Source organism: Dasypus novemcinctus, chromosome 8, assembly GCF_030445035.2.
Source record: "Dasypus novemcinctus isolate mDasNov1 chromosome 8, mDasNov1.1.hap2, whole genome shotgun sequence".
In the NCBI taxonomy this organism is placed as follows: domain Eukaryota; kingdom Metazoa; phylum Chordata; class Mammalia; order Cingulata; family Dasypodidae; genus Dasypus; species Dasypus novemcinctus.
This window is the reverse complement of record NC_080680.1, coordinates 106,379,171-106,395,940: the sequence shown is the minus strand read 5'-3', so window position 1 is coordinate 106,395,940 and position 16,770 is coordinate 106,379,171. Positions and strand designations below refer to the sequence as shown.

At 54.7% G+C, this 16,770-nt stretch overlaps 1 long non-coding RNA gene across 6 annotated transcripts; it reads right to left on the bottom strand.

The window, feature by feature from the left end:
* Window positions 1-4,020: 4,020 nt before the first annotated feature.
* On the bottom strand, window positions 4,021-16,415 carry LOC131279508 (uncharacterized). 6 transcript variants are annotated; one of them, XR_011649487.1, is made up of 6 exons: window positions 16,217-16,415; window positions 15,063-15,132; window positions 8,035-8,938; window positions 7,690-7,785; window positions 7,441-7,571; window positions 4,021-4,415 (listed from the first exon to the last, which is right to left on the bottom strand). It is a non-coding gene; the product is annotated as an uncharacterized lncRNA (long non-coding RNA). The 6 variants fall into 6 exon arrangements; XR_009186921.1 differs by having other exon boundaries at window positions 7,441-7,785; window positions 16,217-16,413; XR_009186924.2 differs by lacking the exon at window positions 4,021-4,415 and adding an exon at window positions 6,731-6,905 and having other exon boundaries at window positions 7,441-7,785.
* Window positions 16,416-16,770: the final 355 nt, after the last annotated feature.

The following is a 16,770-nucleotide window of genomic DNA, read 5'->3' as shown; positions in this document are numbered from 1 at the left end:
GGTCTCGCAAGTGAGTCGATGCTGCTGTCAAGGATCATCCTCAGTGATGGCGTTGGGGCTGGCACCCAGCTTCCTGCATGCAACAGCCTCCCTCCTCCTTCCACCTGTTACGAACGGGACCTGAAGGCACTGGGCAGGACCAGCCAGAACGGTGTTGCGTTCCCAAGAAGATTTAGTCCTACCATACCCATCCGTCCATCCATCCATCCATCCATCCATCCATCCATCCATCCATCCATCCATAATCTATCTGTCTGTCTGTCTACCTATCTATCCATCCACCATCCATCTATCTATCTATCTATCCCTATCATTTATTTATGTCTATCAAGAATTTAAGGGAAGTGGATGTAGCTCAAGCAATTGGGCTCCCATCTACCATATAGAAGGTCAAGGGTTCTACACCCAGGGCTTCCTGGTGAAGGCAAGTTGGCCCGTGTGGCAAGCTGGCCCACCCAGAGTCCTGCCCCATGCAATGAGTGCTGGCCCATGTGAAGAGCTGATGCAGCAAGATGACGCAACAAAAAGAGACACAGAGGAGAGACAGTAAGAGGTGCAGCAACACAGGGAGCTGAGGTGGTGCAAGAGAATGATGATGCTTCTCTCCCACTCTAGAAGGTCCCAGGATCAGTTCCTGGAGCCGCCTAATGAGAATACAAGCTGACACAGAAGAACACACAGCAAATGGACACAGAGAGCAGACAATGGAGGTAGGGGGGAGAAATAAATAAATCTTTTTAAAAAAAGAATTTAAAAATCAGCTTTTGTAATCTTGAATGTAACAAGTGATTCAGGCAAGAAATCATTAATTGCAAGCTAAGACCATTGGGTGAAAAGTTGTTGGGCTACAGGATATTCTCAAACTTGAAGTATTACCATGGAGATTATTATTAATCACAAAGAGGAAACTGTGCTTTGATGATGGGACGATCCAACCATCAGCACTGTAAGCAAGGGGTCAGGCATGGCCTTGCCAGTGCTGGCGGCATGTGCTGTCCTTGCCGGAAATATCTGACCTGATGCTAACATGGCCAGTCACATGGGACCTTCCGCAGGACATCTGGCCTGGATTCGTCAAAGGGTTTCATGTCATATGGAGCAGAATGGGCAAGACATAGTAGCCAAATGCTATATGATGCTTGAATGGGAGAGATAAACAGCTGTAACGTGCGGCTGGGGGAACCTGGGTATGGACTTCGCATTGGCTGACGCTATCTCATTACTGGTGAGTGTCTTTGGTGTGGCAGTGGTGTGGGGATGTGTAGGAGGATGTTCTTATTCCTGGGAGAGACATTCTGAAGTCTGGGGGTCAAGTATCTTGATGTCCATGGCTTTTGGGAGATCTGGTAAAAGGCGAGTGTGTTTGTGTATTTGTGTGTTTGCGTGTGTGTCTGTGCATGCGTATGTGTAGAGAGACTGGTGGAGTGGGTGTGGCAAGACATGACCATTGCATGGCTTAAAAATGCCTTCAATATCCTCTTCACCCACCTGCCACTCTGACTCCCACTTACTGTGGAAGCTGTTCTTCCCAGAATCTCTCTTTTCCCTCTTTTCTCCCCCAGAGATCTCTGCAAGAACGCACACCAGCAGCTCCCTGTGCTCCGTGTGTCCCGCTGAGAACATCCCGCCCTCTGGGCTTGTCTTCGTCGAGAAGGTCTTGGCCTTTCTCTCACATGGAGGCTGTGAGCCCAGAATCCACCTCAGAGCCCCGGGGAGAAGTCTCATTCCAGCCCCAGTTGTCACACCCTCTCAATACCTCAGTTTCCTCTTAAATCAAGTGGGGGCGACTCAGTCCCTACCACAGTGCTGGGGTGACTGAATGTCACGATGCAGATGGGCCCCGCAGAGAGTAAGTGCTCAGGCAGCGATGCTCCTGTCCATGGCAGGTTGTCCTGCCCAGGCCCGGCCTTCCCAGGAGGCTCAGCTAAACGAGGGCTGCCCCGCACGTGGCTTCCCCAGCATCTCTGCCCGTCCATCCCACGGCAGGAGGACAGGCCTTAGAGGTGCTCCTCTCCCTGCACACGGGGTGGCGGCACCAAACCACAGCCTTGAGGTTGAGAGTGGCCAGTGAGCATGAACGGAAGCCGTGAGCCACTTCCAGGTGGAAGCAGTACTGGCAGGCGCTTGACTTTCCCCCTTGCTCTCCTCCTCCCTCTGGACAGTTCGGGAAGTGTGTGTTGACATCAACAGGCCAGCTGAGCCCATGTGGAGGCCCTGCCTGCACCCAGGGGACTCTGCCTAAGTAGGAAATCTATCTTTGTGGTTTTAAATGCTGTGGATTTAGCAATTGTTTTCAGCAGAACCTTATCTATCTGGCTGATAAAGCAGGGTTGCCCTGTCCCAGGCTAAGGCTCTCTGGAACGCTCGTCTAGATGGGGGTCAGTCTTAACTGCAACTTCCTGAGCGTCTCCAATGCCATCACCCTGTTAGGAGCCTCTGTGCTGAGCGCCCCCAGTCTCCCCCAGCCCCCTTGCCCTGGCAGAGCGCCACTGAAACACGACCGCTGAGAGAAGGCCTGCTTCATTTCCCCAAATATAGGCTCTTATCAGCCTCATCTGCTGCAGGACATTTAGTCATTGTCTAAGTCTAGACACAAAAATTAAAACTAAAATCTATCAGCTCGTACACTAGGGAAGTTGGGTCAGGCAATACCAAAATTCCCCTGCTTTTGGATCAGCAGCTGCTGCTGCTACATCAGAGATGAAGCTTGTGGGAAGGGAAACCAGGGATGAGGGAAGGAGCCTGAGTCAGAAAGTCTGGACTCCAACCCTGGCTCTCTTTCTCCCTGTGTGATCTCACATGGGCCCCTTTCCTTCTCTGGGTTGAAGATTAAATAGCACTGTACTTTGTTGCCCCAGGGCCTTTGCACAGGCTATTCCCTTTGCCTAATGGCTCTGATTATCTCCTGTTCAGCCATCATACCTTGGCCTAAAGCACGGTCAGTGTATTCAATGCATTTTGCACGCTGCCTTCCAGCACGTAACAACTCCTTTGTTCAAGCTGGGAACAAATCCTTAAGTTACTAGTTACTAGCTCACTCACTGCCTCCCTGCTAGGCACTGAGCTCTAAGAAAGTGCAAGGCTGTTCATGCTGTGTGACCCGGTCAAGGTTTGGTGAAGGAATGTCTGTGTGCGACCCTGACCCGTGAGAGCCGACAGCTCCCTGGCAACCTGTGCATAGAGGACAGCGTTTAAAGGTGCCCAGCCCGTCCCTTCCAGGAGCTGCAGGAAGGTCCTCTCTTCCTGATCCCCCTTCCTGCTGGCGGGTTGGAAGATCCTGGAGAGGTCGGAAGGAGGCTCCAACAGCCCGGTCCTGTGCCGCCCCCTGCTGTCCACTCCTAAGATGACACTCTCCCAGACGGTGGCGCAGGAAATGCTTACCGGGACCAGGCGGCTGCGCTAGGAGCTTCCCATCGTCACCTCGGTCATTCCTGACAGCAGCCCTGGGAGGGGCCCTCAGCCCATATTTTATGAAGGAGGAAAGCCCCTGGACATTCATTTCTTTGGCAAATACTTACCGGGTACCTATTACTTGCGGGGGACTTAGAGAGGAACTGATGATTCTCTCACAAATGGAGCAAACCTTGTATCCTCCAGGGGCTGGTTTTCAGGTCCCTGGTGGTGAAGCAAGACAGTGAACCAGTGAACGAGCAATTACGTGTGCACGTGTGTGTGTGGATTCCAGGGAGGGAGGGGCCGTGGGCGGGGCCGAAGCGGAGTCAGGGCCGAGTGGGGGGTGGAGGGCGGCTCTCGAGGACAGCGTGGTCAGGGCGTGTCCCTCCAGGAGGGTGCTGCAGAGCAGAGCCCCGCTGCAGCCACCTGGGGCAAGGATCCCAGGCAAATGCAAGGGCCAAGCTTTGAGTGGCTGGCGCTGAGCCTGTTCAAGGGACAGCAGGGACAGCGTGAGAGGGCGTGGTGGGCGTGGTCAGGAGTTTGGATTTGGGGTAATTAATCACAGGAGTGTTTTCTGCAAAGGAGTGAGGTGCTTTAAGTTTTTTTTTTTTTTTTTTTTTACGGATTTGTTTTATTTATTTCTCTCCCATTCCCACCCATCGTCTGCTCTCTGTGTCCATCCGCTGCGTGTTCTTCTGTGGCCACTTGCATTATCCAGTGACACTGGGAATCGTGTCTCTCTTTGTTGTGTCATCTTGCTGCGTCAGCTCTCTGTGTGTGCGGCGCCACTCCTGGGCGGGCTGCGCTTTTTTCACACAGGGCGGCACTCCTTATGGGGCGTACTCCTTGCATGTGGGGCTCCCCTACACGGGGGGAACCCCTGCGTGGCACGGCACTCCTTGAGCGTGACAGCACTGTGCGTGGGCCTGGGTTTGAACTCTGTACCCTCCACATGGTAGACAGACGCTCTATCAGTTGAGCCACGTCCATTTCCCACTTAAAGCTTTAGAAGATCACGGTGGCTGCGGGGAGAAGAGCAGACAGCAGGTGAGTAAGGGTGCAAGCAGAGAGCCTTGAGGAGGCCACGGGCCCCTGGGGAAGCCGGGACGTTGCTGGCCCAGGTGTTAGGGGACTTGTCCACAGGGGCAGAGATGCAGCCGAAACTCAAGCCCAGTAATAACGGTGATCATAGCTAATACTGATAGAAGCCCCGTCTCGGGCCAGGAACCAAGCCCAGCACTTTTTACATATGTATGAACTTATTTCTCCTTGCAACAGTCCTATTTCAATTCCCATTTTGCAGATGAGGCCCAGAGCAGGTAGGAAACTCGCCCAAAGTCACTCAGCTGCTAGACGGTGGAGCCAGAACTTACACCCAGGCTGGCTGGTTCCAGCGCCCATGTCACCACCATGTGACACAAAACCTAGGAAGCCTGGTGTCCAGGGCGGCAGTAGCAGAGGTCACAGCCCTGGCTGTCCCCTGGCTCCACACCATCGCAGATGGCTGGGGAGCCACCAGCCCTTGCCTTGGAGGCGGGGGGGGGGGGGGGTGGTACTTGAGGATGGCCCTGCCGTCTGGGAACCTGTCGGATGGGGCCGTGGGAGCAGATCCTAAGCGGCTGGCAGTCAGGGGAGAGGTTCAGAGCGCAGGGAGCCAGTGAGGGCTCCTCAGAGGAGGCGAGGGGGGAGCTGGGCCCAGAGAGTTGAGCTGGATTCAGAGGTGCAGGCAAGCGACGGAGCAGAGGGAATGCGGCGGCTTGACGCTGGGGAGGGACAGGCCCGCTTGGTGCTGCGGGGCTGGCCCTCCAGGCTGAGCAGCACCTTGACGCTGGGGACAGGCCTGCTGGGTGCTGCGGGGCTGGCCCTCCAGGCTGAGCAGCACCTTGACGCTGGGGACAGGCCTGCTGGGTGCTGTGGGGCTGGCCCTCCAGGCTGAGCAGCACCTTGACGCTGGGGACAGGCAGGCTGGGTGCTGTGGGGCTGGCCCTCCAGGCTGAGCAGCGCCTTGACGCTGGGGACAGGCCTGCTGGGTGCTGTGGGGCTGGCCCTCCAGGCTGAGCAGCGCCTTGACGCTGGGGACAGGCCTGCTGGGCGCTGCGGGGCTGGCCCTCCAGGCTGAGCAGCGCCTTGACGCTGGGGACAGGCCTGCTGGGTGCTGTGGGGCTGGCCCTCCAGGCTGAGCAGCACCTTGACGCTGGGGACAGGCAGGCTGGGTGCTGTGGGGCTGGCCCTCCAGGCTGAGCAGCGCCTTGACGCTGGGGACAGGCAGGCTGGGTGCTGTGGGGCTGGCCCTCCAGGCTGAGCAGCGCCTTGACGCTGGGGACAGGCAGGCTGGGTACTGCGGGGCTGGCCCTCCAGGCTGAGCAGCACCGGCTGCCCGTGGGCGAGGGGCCCTGGAGGGGAGGGGCGCGGCCACGCCTAGGCTTTGGGAGAGCCCCTGGCTATGGAGTGGAGGGTGGACCGGGTCGGGTGGGATCTGAAAGAGGGTGACAAGGAGAGGGCTGTGGCAGGCGTCCAGGCAAAGGGCAGGGGCGGCCAGGGCCCACTGGGTGTGCAGAGGGGCTGGAGCGGGGGCCGCAGGCACGGAGCTGTGGACTCACAGGGCCTGGCCCCGTCCTACCTTGCTGACGGCGTCTCCCCACTTTCCCCCTCCCTCCTCTCCTTGCTGTTGCTAAATGCCCCAGGTATCTGCCCACCCCGCTGGCTCCCCTCTTCCTTTGGTTCTCTGCTCCAATGCTGCTTTAGCACCCAGGTCTGCCCTGACCACCTCGGCCTCCCCTTTCCTCCGGCGCACCCATCACCTCGGACACCCTATGGATTGCCCTAGCCATTTGCGTCTGTGCGTCGCCCTCTAAAGACACTGGGGGCTCCACGCTGACCTTCCCAGCACAGTGCCTGGCACAGAGTAGGTGCTAAGGAAGTGATTGCTGAGTGAATGAATGAATGAATGGATGAATGAGAGCCCAGCTCTGCTACGGGTCATAGCTGTGCTCTAGTGAGAGTCATTTCCCTGTAGGGCCTCAGTTTCCTCAACTTTAGAATGGGGGTGACAGGACCCCCTTCCTAGGATAGCCAGCCAGGAAACACAGAGCCCTGGTCCCCGGCACTTAACGGGGTTGGCGTGGCCATGGAAATGAGGGGTGACAACGGCAAGAGTGATGTTCCCAGAGCAGGTGGCTGGGCTGAGAGGGCGATGGGGTCAGAGGGGGCGGTGGGGCAGGGCCGGAGACGACCTCACGCGCTCTGTGTCTGGGCCAGCAGAGCTGTCTCGGGGCAGGGCTGAGGTTCCCGCCTCCTCTTACAGGTGAGTCGGATGAGGCTTGGAGAGGTCGGGATAGGTCAGCGACGCAGGGCCTTGAGCGCTCACCTGGGCTGATCCCTTCACTGCCCCACGCGACCCTGGAACGGGGACGGGACTTGCCTGCGATCTCCAGGGTTCGCACCCCTGCAGGTCAGTCCAGGGACCTGTCCCCAGAAGGTCCTGCTCTGTTGCCCTTTATTCCAGCGGAGCCCTTCAAGAGCAAGGGCGAGGAGGTCACTGTCGTGCCCTGGGACCCGTGCCCTGGACTCGGGCAAGACCCCAGCCCGGAGCCACTGACCGTGGAAGCCGCGGCCACCCGGAGGCTGGCCCTGCCCCCTGGGCCTTGCTACGTGTGGCCCCCCAGAGGAATGGGGGTCCATTTACGGGGTGTTTTCTGAACCCCCTCAAGATAAAAGGAAGCCCTGGACCCATTTCTCCCCGGTTTTTGATGTTTCTGGTCACTGGAAGGAGATGAGGTTTTGTATATTATTTGGCCGCGGCATTTTCATTTTCTTTTCCACAATGTTCCCAGTGCTGTGAAGACAGGGACTAGGTCTCTTGGATACTGAATTCCCAGGGCCGGCTGGACTTGAGGAATGCTCAATAAGTACTTGCTGCATCAATGCGATGTGAATAATTCATTGTACTGAACTCACTGCCCGGGGTCAGGCTGGAGCCAGAGCCTCACCTACCCTCCTTCCACCTAAAAATGCCTCCACAGAACAATGAAGCCCTGACTCCCTCACCTGGTACATGGGGACTGGGGTTGTCCGGGGCCACCTTTCCGAGGAGACGGCTTTGAGTCCAAGACCCGAGGCAGGGCCGGGTCGCACATCCCAGCTTGAGCAAGGCACCTCCTGAGCCTCAGTTTCCTGCTCTGTAAAATGGGGGTAATGGTAGGACTTTCCTTGCAGGTCTGTTGCGAGGGTAGAGGAGACAGCCCGGGCACTTGAGCTAGCGCCCAGGGGGTCCCAGGGCTCCGCGGGCTTCCGCACACAGTGGCCGTCGGCTGTGGCCGTTGCTTGGCGTAGTCCTGTGCGACCTTCGACGCAGCTCCTGTGTCCTGGCTTCCTCAGTTCCCCCAGGCAGATCTTCAGAGGGCAGGACAAGGAGGCCCATAAGTCAGTAATGCATGTGTGCACAAACAGATGCACACACACCACACACACACAATACGTAGGCATGCACACACAAGCACACGCGTGTATATACACACCCGCACATACATGCACTTGCACACGCATGTTCTCTGAACCTCTCGCCACCCTGGGCCCCAGGGCCTGGCACAGGGGGGCCAGCTCAGCACAGTCCCCGTCCACCAGCCGGGGCTCCCTGAATACCTGTGGATTCCGGCTGAGCAGGTGCTGCTACTGATCCTCTGCTGCCACCTGGTGGCCACGTCTCAGATGGCATCCCTGGTTCCAGTCCCTAGCCGGACCCCAATTCCAATCCCAGGGGCTCCTTGGAAGCTTCTAGCTTCCCTAGAGCCTTGCCACCACCTGGAACAGGCTGGTGGTTTTGCCAAGTGCTGTGGGCAAACAGCAGAGCCAGGGAGGGGGCTGGTTCCACGTCTTCCCGCTACCCCCTCCTTCCTTTCCGTTCCTGCTCCCTGCCCTCAGCCCTCGCTGCCCCTGTCCTGCCCTTCTTTCTCTCACCCCCAGACCTCCACCCTGCTGTTCCTCTGCTTGGGGCACGCTTTTCCCCCAGCCCCCACCGGTCTGTGGGCATCTAGAGGGCAGGGCCCCTACAGAGCTCAAGGCAGCAAGTGAGACCTCATGGGGCCTCTGGCCCGGATCAGGGGCTCCGAGCACCTTGCAGGTAGGAAGGGAGGGAGGGAAGGGGAAGGGGGAAAAGGGACATAGAGAATAAAAGGGAGAGAGGGGGCAGAAAGAGAGAAGTCAGAGAGGGAGGAGGGTGGGAGGGCAAGGCGGGGGGAGTGGGAGGGAGGGAGGCGCCCAGGCTGGGAGGCAGGCGATCTGCGGCGAGGGTGCGGCCGGGGGACAGGTGGTCGGTGTGTGCGGCTCTCTTGGCGAGGAGCAGGAGGCTGCTGGGGACAGACGGCCTTCTCCGCAGACCAGACGTCCAGAGCCTTGGCCATCCCTTCCTTGCCTCCCGCTGTCTTCTCCAGCAGCTCCTGTTCTGAAGAAGTTGGAGCTGAGGTGTCAGGGACGTGTGCAGGAACTCGGGCTGTGGAGTCGGGGGAACTTTAGGCTGACCCAATAACGGTGTGAAAGAGCTGACGGGCTGTCAAGGGAAATCGGGAGATTTATTCTGGATGGTTGCAGAGGACAGCACCAGGAACAGGAGTTCATAAGCAGGCACGGCTCAGCCTTGAGGAAGAACACCTTTCTGACAGAGCTGCCTACAGAAGTAGTGAGCTCCCCATCTCTGCTGTTATGCAATCGGGGTGGGGGGAGCACACGGGGAGGTGCTGGGGTGAGGGAGAGCAGTATTGGCCTGAAGGATGTCTAAAGTCTCTTCCAGTCTGGAGAGTCTGTGACTCTCAATGAAATAGCGCTTCAGGGGACATGGTGGGGGCTGACCATGGCGGGACCACGTGGTCCAGCCTCCCTTGCAGGTAGGCGTGGCTGTGTGACCAAGTCCTGATCAATGGGATGCAGGCCCTGCACCCTGGCCTGGCCTGGAAACCTCCAGGGTGATACACCGCCCCCCCCCCCCCCCCCCCCGCCCCAAGCATACTCTTTCTTTTTCTGTCAGCCTGGTGCAGATGAAACAGAGAACTTGGAAGCCACAGGTTAAAAATGGCACAGCCGGGAAGCATTTGTGGCTTGAACAATTGGGCACCTGCCTACCACATGGGAGATCCCAGTTTCGGGTCCTGGTGCCACCTAACAGAAGATGAGCAGACACCACATCCTGCCAAAACAAGCTAGATGCCACCTCCCACCATAATAAGCTGGACACCACAAGCCAGCAGACGCCACAGCCCATGGAGAGCAGGTGTGGCTCAGGCTGTTGGGCACTGGCCTCTCATGTGGGAGGTCCCGGGTTTGGTTCCCTGTGCCCCCTGGAGAAGATGAAAAATGAGCAGACAGAGGAGTGAACCATCCTGGCGGGGGGGGGGGGGGGGGCGGGGGAGGAATACATAAAGAAAAAAAGTAAATAAATCTTTTTTAAAAAATGGCAGAGGGAAGCTGCTGTGGCTTGATCAGTTGAGCTCCTGTCTACCATATGGGAGGCCCTGGGTTTGTGTCCCAGGGCCTCCTTGTGAAGGCAAGCTCACCCGTGCACTGCGGAGAGCTGCTTGGCCCACAGACGCCATGGAGCACTGCTCAACCTGCAAAATGCCGTGGAGAGCCGATTTAGCAAGGTGATGCAATAAAAAAGGGAGACAAGCAAATACACAGAAGAGTGCCCAGCGAATGGACACAGAGAGCAGATGGCAAGCAAGCTGCAAGGGGGGAGAGGAAATAAAGTAAATACAGACACAGAAGAATGCACAGCGAATGGACACAGAGAGCAGACAACATGCAAAAAAAAAAAAAAAGTCGCAAGGGAGGGGGGATAAAAAAAAAGGCAGAGCCACAAGAGGGAAGAACTTGGGCTCCTGAGGCACCATCTGGAAGACAGACATCCCTCTCCCCCCAGTCAGGAGCACACACTTTGGATTTTACGAGAGAAGTCAACTTCTTTTGTACTTGCTCTATATCTTTGGGGCGGGGGCGTGTTAGTTACAGCAGCTAGCATTACCCTGACTAATCACAGTCTCTTGGACAATCCTGCCTCTGCAGATTGAAACTCTCAGCTCTTTACCTTATGAAATTCCTTACCTGACCGTGGAAAAGATGGACTGGATAAGCCGCCCCCAAAAGAGTGGTGGGCACTGCTGCTCCCCAGAGATGATTGAGCGAGGTTGTAGCAAGGACAGAGAACAAAAGCATGAGCCTCTTCCACAATGCTTTTATGTTGCTTTGAAAAATTTTGTTTGCTTACTAATGTTTTTATTAGAACCTAAAGGGAGGTCACACAAGGAGAAGCTGACTTCTTGTTGAATGACGAGGGGGTGCAGCCTATTTAGATATCACAGCTGCACTTGCCAGGACCTTGGAGGCACAACATCTGTGAGATGGAAGTCTGAACTTTTTCCTTCACAAAAGCCAGTGCTGTCCAACCTTGGGCAAACGAGCAGGTCAATTTTCACATCTCCTTGTATGGGGGGTTGTCTGTTTGTTTTTGCATTAAAAACAACAGTGACCCTAGATTGATCATGATCTTGTTTACTTTACTTTTGTATTCTCTAATGTTTTGGAAGTCATGCATTCTGGTTTTTATTTGACTACTGGAGACCCACAAGTTTTTCAACATTGTTCTTGAGCTTATATATCTCTAGTTGTTATATGTGTTGTGCTTTCTCTCATTCCAGATAAGGAGTTGGCATATCTCCCTTCTTTTCTCCTTGAATTTTTTTAATTTTAAAAAAAGGTTACAGAGGCAGTAGATTTTTCTGAGCTCTTGCATATCTGATAATAAACAGCTTTTTCTTTCTAACTTAAATGACATGCTAGCTGGGTATAAAATTCTTGGTTTACAGCATTTTCAAAACTTTCTAGATATTTTGCCACCATCCTCTGATAAGCCTGTATAGTGAGGTGGTTTGGAAGAGCACGGATTCTAGTTCCAGACTACCTGTCTGGTACCAGCTACCAAATAACAGGTCTGGTGTCAGCTCCGTGACCTTGGGCAGATCACTCACCTTCTCTGTATCCCAGGTTAGTCTCTCAACAGGGATGACAATAATGACCCCAGGGATGACAATAATGACCCCTTGTAGTGTTGTGTTAAGGACTAAACAAGTTCCTGTAAGCTCAGAGCCTAGGACATGGAAAGTCCTAGGAAGTGGAAGGTCTTATCACCCAGACACTTAGGATTGCAGAGACAGTCCTGGTAGTTCCCCCGCCTCCCCTTGGGATGTAGCTGTCTTTCCCGCCTCGATGCTTTTTCTGACTTTTCCTTTTTCTAATTTGAAAATTTTGCCATGACATGGCCTGGAAGACAGTGAGTCTTTTTAATCTGTACACACACTTCTTTTTGAAACTCAGGAGTGTTTCTTTGTGTTGACTCTTTCATTATTGCCGTTGGCTCATGAATCCTGAGCTCTCATTTATGAACACCGTTGTTTTCTGCATTGATGGTCTCTTCTTTCTTCTCTGTTTCTCTGAAACTGTCCTACTTCCCGTCTTCATTTTGATTACTTGCTACACCCCGGCGTTCTTCCTCCAAGTCACCACTTCAATGATCTGCGGCACTAGTTCTGCTGTTAGTGCCACACAGGACTTGAATCCTGCTCTTGTGCTTCTAGTTTTCCTTCAGCCCTGCCTGGTCCCACATGTCTCCTTTTCCATCTCTTCCTGTGGCTTTTCGCTGGCTCCTGGCCTTCTTGTGCTCTATTGAGGCTCCTAAAATGACCCGTAGAGGACGCTTTTTGGAAGCTTGCTCACCCTGCTGCTCTCCCCCGTAGCTCACGTGTTGCCTCTGTTCTCCTTATTCATCCTCCGGTGGATCAGACCAGGGACCTGCTCTCCCTCTACTGGTTTTCCTCCAGCCCTTCAGGAGCATTTATGTCTGCAGCTACCAGCTGAATTTCCAGCTTCTAGCAAATCTCCATGTAGTCAGCCTCTGCCCTGTGACTTCCTGCTACTCCCGTGGTCCACTTCTCAGTTGCTCTGAACAATGCGGGACGGGAGAATTGCAGCCCCTGCGAGCCCCGCCTCCCTCCCCTGCCCCTCACAGGCTGTGTCCCCTGCCTCGCTGCCCATGTCCTCCTCTTTCTCTAACTGCTGGGCAGTCCTGGAGGCGTAGAGCAGGACGGCCACCAGTGGCCGGGTTGGCACAGGCTCTGGGTCAGAGAAGGGGTGAGAGAGTTGTGAAACATCTTCCTACTTCATCTCACCCAGAAGCTCCTTTACTTTGAGAACTTAGAGCGTGATGTCTTAAAAACTGAGTGGTGACTCAGTTTAGGGGCTCCCTCCCTAAAGCACTTTCCTGGCTCTGCAATGCCCTCAGGGTAGACTCTGCAATGCCTTCAGGGTAGACTCTGCAGCCCTGGATAGGCTTCCCAGTGCTCTCAAGTTCTCTCCAATCTCCTCTTGCCCTGCTCTCCAGCCTTAGTTCCCCTCCCCACCCTTGAATGCTCTGTGCCTTTAGACGAGATGCTCCCTCGGGCTGCAGGCCCTCTCCTTCCACCCCACCTGCACCTGGAGAAGACAGGGTTCAGGTGCCACCTCCTCCAGGGCTCCTTCTCTGACTCGCCCTGACTGGGTGAGTTCCCTGCCCGTCTCCGTGCTGTTTCCTTCTTAAACGGCCCCGGGGGAACGGGTCTTATTTGCTGTGTCTCCAGAGCCCAGCTGGGGGCTTGGCGTCTGGTGGGCCCTCCGGAGAGGCTTGCAGAACTGAACAAAGGGCCCCACAGTACCCATCGGAAACCTGGGCTGTGCTTAGCCACTGGAAGGCAGCACATGGCAAATGTCACCTTGAGACCAAATCCCAACAGTTGACAGAGCTGGGCTTCTGGGGGAGGCAGTGGGAAGGGACCACGGGCTCCAAAAGGGCAGCCCCAGAGCCCTCGGGCTCTGCCCTGTCCCCGCCACGCCCCTGCGCTGCCCCGTGCGTCTAGGTCAGTTATTGTACATTGTAGAATCCAAGGAGGCACCTGAGGTAAAGGCGTGCTGTGCTGATGAAAACGGAAGGGCAGAACGAATGTTTTACAAGTGGACATTTACGAAACGATCCTTTTTGGTTTAGCCTTAAAAAACCACTTTGCCTAAATTGCTTTGGAAATCTGAAAAGATTTATGCATAATCCATCTTTCCAAAGACAGAAATTCAATCCCCCCCCCTCTGCTCGTGGGAACGGAATGCAAAAATAATCACCAGCTCTAGGGCTCGAATGCCACCTCCGTGGGAGGAGGTGGGACACGGAGGGCGGTACCAGCCTGGCAAGGTGGGCAGAAATTAGCATCCCAAACTGGCCGCCGCGGAATTGTCATTTAACCAGGTTAAAAAAAGCTATTCCCAAAGAGGCTCCTTCTGACGGCCTCGGAGCTGCTGTAGAAGCCGCCGAGTGTGTGTATTTGTGGAGTTGTAAGTAGGTCAGATATTTCTGTCGCTAATTATTACTTGTAAAAAAAATATGTCGTGAGCTTGCCGCGGGGAGAGAGTATCGGAAACAGCATTGATCTTTGGAAACTCCAGCCAGCTTTATCTGTACAGGGCTGGGATCCCCGAGGCCTGCCAGATCAGGAAAAGATATCCTAAATGCAGTTCTGCGCGGGCCAGTTGTGGCAACCGCGGGAGGCGGTTGGCAGGCCTGGCTCCCAGCCCCCGGCTTTCACTTCCTTCTTCTGGCCTCGGATTTCTCCGCAGATTCGAATGGAGATTCAGCAAAAACGGTTCTGATTCTGTGACCTCCTCAGTGGGAGGTGATCTCCCAGGGACCTGGGATTTCCCTTCTGTTTTAAGGATATGGGTCATTTCCTGTTCTGGGGGGAGCAGTTCAGAGTGAGAACAAAATTCTCTGGCATTGATTATTAGCGGGAAAGTTTGCTGCATCTGCATCAGACCCCCAAGCCTAACTATTTGCTGCACGTGGAATATGTGTCGAATATGCATATGAACAGCAATATGTCAGGCATCTGGACGTGCTATTGCAGAAGACTCCGCCCACTCTTTTTTTGCATTTAGGTGACCCTGAAGTCATGAATTGACCCCTCAAGACTGAGTATCAGAAGGTGAGATGATTTGCCCAAGGTTCCACTGATAGAAAGTAGCGTTGTGGGGATTAGAACCCAGCCTGCCTCCAATTAAGTGCTGTCCTCCTCTCTTTCTTTCCCCGGAGAAGACTTCCAGCCTCTGAGCCCCAAACCAGCCCCGAAAGCTGTGCTTGGGTGAGCCGAAGGAGGACACGGATGCCGTGTCCCATTCTCCCCCTGCCCCCCACCCCCCCCAATCGCCTCTTGCAAAGAATTCTGGATACCAGGGCAAGGCTCTGCTCTAATTAGTATTATTTTACAGGCTCTGAGACTTGTCAATGCTTTATGCAAAGTTATGCAGAGTATGCAAAGCAGGAGTGGCTCTGCCTGTGTTGGAACCAGCACAGCACCTGGGATCCTCTGATTTGGAAAGTTCTACCTGCAGAGCTTCCTGGTGGCGTGGTGAGTGGGGAGGGCGCTGGGCTCCTGTCCCAACGCCACGCCTGCGAGGCCACTCTAAGAGTTGTGTTTGGGAACTGGAATGCCAGCGGCCCCGCCCTATGGAGAGGTTGGCCTCAAGTACCTGGGCAGGGAAGAATGTATTTGACCTGAAAAGTTTCTGGTTTTGATTTTAAAGCAGGTGGGCCTCAGCTTTCTCACCTTCAGAACGGGCAAGTTGGTCTCCATGAGCTCTAGGGTCCTGAGTGTTTCGAATCTTGCATGGAGGCTTCTGGAAAGTACTGTCCTCTCTTCAGTGCCCTCCGTCCCCTCCAGTGTTCCCTCCCACCACCCCTCGTTTATGCTCTTTGCCCCCCTGAAGCGTCCGAGCCCTTTCTGGCCTCTGAGCTGTCCACAATCTGCTTCTGCTCCTAGGAATTGCCCATCTGTCTCTCTCCTCTTCCTTCAAGGGTCAGCTCAGGCATCACCTCCTCCTGCCTCCCTCCCCAGGCGAGACCCCCACCCTTTCTAGCTGGTTCCTGGTGGACCTTCCCCACTGGGGGCAGACACTGGCTGCCTCTTCTTTGCTGACTTCAAGCCTGCAGCCAGGACTGGGAAAGTAGGTGCTAACGGATATTTCAGGAAATGCGCCCACCCATTTTACAGCTCACAACTGTCCAAAGGAAGCTGTTGCGATGAACTGCCCCCCACCCCAGCTTCTGACTTCAGAGTAAAAATAGGTATAGGGGCACTGGGCTCCTCTAAATCCCTAATATGCATTTTAATTTTTAATAACTTGAGAAATCAGTGAACTATACCTATGGGAAAATGATGAGGAATCAGCCACATAAATTAATGTAAAGTATGTGTTCACATTATCTAACTGTATTAAGTGTGAATAATAATTAATTATAGATTCCACATTCAGTCCTGTCTTAGAGAGTTCTCCTACCCAATGTGAAAGAATTTAAAAAGCTGTTCATCACCCCCACCCCCAGCACTGCACCCCAGGCCACAACATGAAAGGCAGTGGCCAAAGAATTTTCCATAATTTATGAAAATCATCATCTTAGAAGAAAAATAACTCTTATTAGGAGCCTAGTATAACTAGGGAAAAGAAGGCACAGCCAAGCAGTTTTGTTAATGCTCTTGTCATCATCTAACCCATCCTGTCCCTCCCTCCTCCCTCTCTCCCTTCTCTAAATGAATGGAGCGCTAGTATAGCAAGTGGAGACGAGCATGAACTCTAGAGCCAGATTGTTCGGGCTTCAGGTCCAAACTCATCCACTTTCCACCTGGGTGACTTTAGGCAAGTCGCTTAACCTCTCTGTGCCCAGGTTTCCCTATCTATAAAATGGGGACAATAATGGACCTACCTCATAGGGTAATTTTGGGGAGTAAAGCAGTCAATGCATGCTAAGTGCTGAGCATAACACTCAGCAGCTTAGCCTTAGCCGTTAGCCGAGCCGGGGCTGGCCTTGAGCTGTGCGCTTGGTAACTCGGCGTTTCTGCGCTTGGGGGCCAGCAGGCTGGTGAGGGAGCAGCTGTAAGCCAGCAAGCACGTTGCTAAGTACACTTTGCTGTGTTACCTACGGAGGTGGGGGCGGTGCTCAGGGGGAAGAGCAGCAGGGCCAGCTGCTCCCACGTGCTGACATTCAGGCCAAGACCTGAAGGGCAGGAGGAGCTGGCGGGGTCAAGGTCAGGGGAAGAAGTTTCCGGGTCTTGGCTTATGTGCTGTCCTCTCCACCTGGGTTGCTTTTGCCCTGTTTCTATTTTTTAAAGGGTGGACCCGTCGCATCCAATGTGAAGACAAACTGCAGGGCCCTAGTGACCAAAACAGGCCCAGGAAAGCCAAAAGCCAGGGCGCAGGACGGAGAGCTCAGCCCGAGACCCAGGTCCGCGGGGGCAGTTCACAGTGAAGGAGGCGGCA